The sequence below is a fragment of the Zingiber officinale genome, chromosome 4B (assembly GCF_018446385.1).
Source record: "Zingiber officinale cultivar Zhangliang chromosome 4B, Zo_v1.1, whole genome shotgun sequence".
Lineage (NCBI taxonomy): Eukaryota > Viridiplantae > Streptophyta > Magnoliopsida > Zingiberales > Zingiberaceae > Zingiber > Zingiber officinale.
Genome location: NC_055993.1, coordinates 112,857,838 through 112,860,922, shown reverse-complemented (window position 1 = coordinate 112,860,922; position 3,085 = coordinate 112,857,838). Strand labels below are relative to the sequence as shown.

General features: G+C 36.0%; 1 long non-coding RNA gene across 1 annotated transcript; it reads right to left on the bottom strand.

Annotated features, from left to right (window-relative positions):
* Positions 1-1,037: 1,037 nt before the first annotated feature.
* Positions 1,038-2,769, bottom strand: LOC121976082. The gene is made up of 2 exons (XR_006110506.1): positions 2,156-2,769; positions 1,038-1,350 (listed from the first exon to the last, which is right to left on the bottom strand). It is a non-coding gene; the product is annotated as an uncharacterized LOC121976082 (long non-coding RNA).
* Between the last annotated feature and the right edge of the window lie 316 nt (positions 2,770-3,085).

Sequence of the window (3,085 nt, the reverse complement as noted above, 5' to 3'; positions counted from 1 at the left end):
AATATACAAGGTAAAATGCACACACACATGCAATAAATAATTAAGCCTTAACAATATTTTTGAATTTTTTTGCAACCACCAGAGAAATAAAAATAAGAGAGAATAAAATCAAAAGAATGAAATGCAAAATATTGAAAACTAAAACGGTGGTCTAAATGATGAAATGTGACCAAAATAGGTATTTATTCATAGTGTAGCTATTAATATTTTTCCCTTTTCCTTCAACCTGCAAAGTTCAAGAGCAAAAAGGGAGATACTAACAATTACATTGAAAGAAAAGTAAAATAACAAAGTAAAAAAGCAAGAACAAAATAAAGATAAAACTTATATATAGTCTAAAAATAAACGAACACCACTAAGTTCCCATTTAATGACGCCAAAATTTGATTAGTGTGCAACTATCACTCGCTCACATCAAATTAATTAATTTCTAATTTACCAAATCTCTTAACCTACACTAGATAGTATAGCAGAGGACCGGGTCATCTCTATCGCGGAACTAATAGCAGAATATTTATTTTCAGACAAAATCAAACTAGAGGTTTGTTTTGAGGGTTTCTACATCTAATACAATAAAGAAAATTCTAATGAGATAGAAATGATAGTTAGGAAAATACCAAAATGATTCAAGAGTTGGTTGCACGAAGAGAATAAAGCGTTTATGTTTCATACAAATCTCAATGTTCATCTCTTCTCTAATTTGATCCAAGTTCCAAAGATAGTTTGAGTCTACTATACTAATGTTCACCAAACACTGAGTATATTGTTAGTCCTTATCAACTTGAGATGAACATGAAGAGCATTTTCATTACAAACATAAAGGATAAAAAATTAAATAAGTAAATAGCTAGATTCCACATATTGCAGTGAAACAAAGGTAAAACAGCAGAAAGAGAAACAAAGTAGGGTTGGGAAGTGCACTACTACAGAAATCACTTCCATTTCGTCTATATAAAGACATTAGTAGAGTTTCATTCAGTGCATTTTGAACTCTATCAGGAGAAGGATTAGACTACGACATATCATTTAGAGCAAAATAAGATAAATATGAAACATATTGAATTGCTACTACTTATCTATCAATGGAATATCTATAAAGCCAACGGGCTTTGTTTAAAATTCAACAACATGAGGCGGCCGATCATTCCTGGCGAGGCGGTGGCCGCCTCGCGAGCCTGCCACACTCGAAGCAGTAGCTTGTTGCCTAGCGGGGTAGCTGCCACCTCGTGTGCAGCTGCCCCTTGTTGCCTCACCGATTGGTGCTCACTGCCTCCTCTTCGTTGACAGAAGTATGCTCCTTGTTGCCTCACGGACTAGCGCTCACTCTTCGTTGATAGAAGTATATATTTACTGAATAAGATAAAAAAAAAAATAGAGAGAGATAAATTGGGTGGGTCGGATCGGGTCAGATTAGATCGGATTGAATTTTTTTTTTAACCTAACCTGAATCAAATCCGAATTTGAGCTTAACCCAAACCCCCTAAATCCGAATCCGACCAACCCAAACCTGTCCCGAATAACTCGAAAATCATATTCAAAAAGGTTTTTTTTTTGCTATTTTTCCTATAATTCTTCATTTTTATCCCAATACTCCATCATTATCATACAAACATGATATTAATATACATAAAAATATCTTAATTTTCAAAATAAAATTCGATGTAAATCTGAAAAAAAATCCACTAAACCTATATTTAGATTAACCTGGGTCAATCCGACCCGACCTAATCCGAAAATTTTTAATCCTCTAACTTGAATTCGAAAATATCTAATCTGAACTTGATTTTTTTTGGATCGATTTAAATATGATCATTAGATTGGATTCATTTTTTTACACCCCTAATACTAAGGGAGAAGTTGCCTTGCGTGCAGCCGCCCCTTTTGCCTGGCTGACCTGGCGAGCAGAGATTTTGCCGCAGAGAGAAGTTGGGAAAGTTTAGGGTAAGCAAAGTAAATAACTTTGATTAATCTATTTATTGATATATACGTATATTATAGTATAATGACATTTATATAAAGGATATGAAATTTTATTTTTAAAAGTAATCCATTTTAATAAAGTACCGTTAAAATTTTTAAGTTAAATGACACTAAGAAAGTATCATAATAGATGAAATTTCTAGTAGTGGGAAAGGCCTTCCGTAAGTATACATACCATATATCCATATGTTCTGTGTCTACTCCCTTGCACTTCAACAACTCCAAGTAGAAAGTCGGCCTTCGATTGAAAGCAACGAGTACCAAGCTCCTACCATAAACAATCCATGAAATTAGTGACAGATGATGAAAAATCCAAAAAAAAAATTGAACTTTTTTCCTGAGAAGTTGCGCTGGTTGACTGTGCGTGAGACTTTCTAGCTACGATTTGGGAAGTGAGGTTGGCGAGGAAGTGATCGAAGATGTCAGAACCGAGAGACATTTAAGGAGTCCTCGATTGTCAGGGTGGGGGTGTCGGAAGAGGCATGAAAACTTTGGTGGCTTTGAAGGGTTAGGATTGGGTCGCGGGCGACATGGAGGAGTGGCAAAGGCTAGGTCATAGGCAGCGCGGAGGAGTGGCGGAGGAAGCTAGGTGATGGCGCGAAGGAGTGGCGGAGGAGGGTAGGTCGCAATCGGCACGGAGGAGTGGCGGAGGAGGCTAGGTGGGGGCGGCACAGAGGAGGGCTTCGACGGAGATGGGTTTTCATGGTGTTTTGGCGGAGATAAGTTTTGGAGGCTAGGTTTTAATTTTGTGGAGTTTTCACAAAGGGAGATTTTTGGCAGAGGAAGTTAGGTGGCGTAGACAATACTTGTTAAAATTTGAAGATATTAGAAAAATGCTCATAAACAACGCTTTTTGAAAAGCGTTATTTTGACCCAAACAAACACCAATAGGCAATGCTTATTTAAAAAAGTATTATCTTTAATAAGAAATATAAAACATAGATAACACTTTTCACTAAAAGTATTGTAAAAAAAAAAGACAACCCTTTTTAAAGAAAGTATTGTCTTTAAAAAAAAAATACCACCCAATTTTCTTATAGTATTGACACTCTCCCTTAAGTTGATACTCCCAGTTGACACTCCCCCTTAATCTGACATTTTTGGT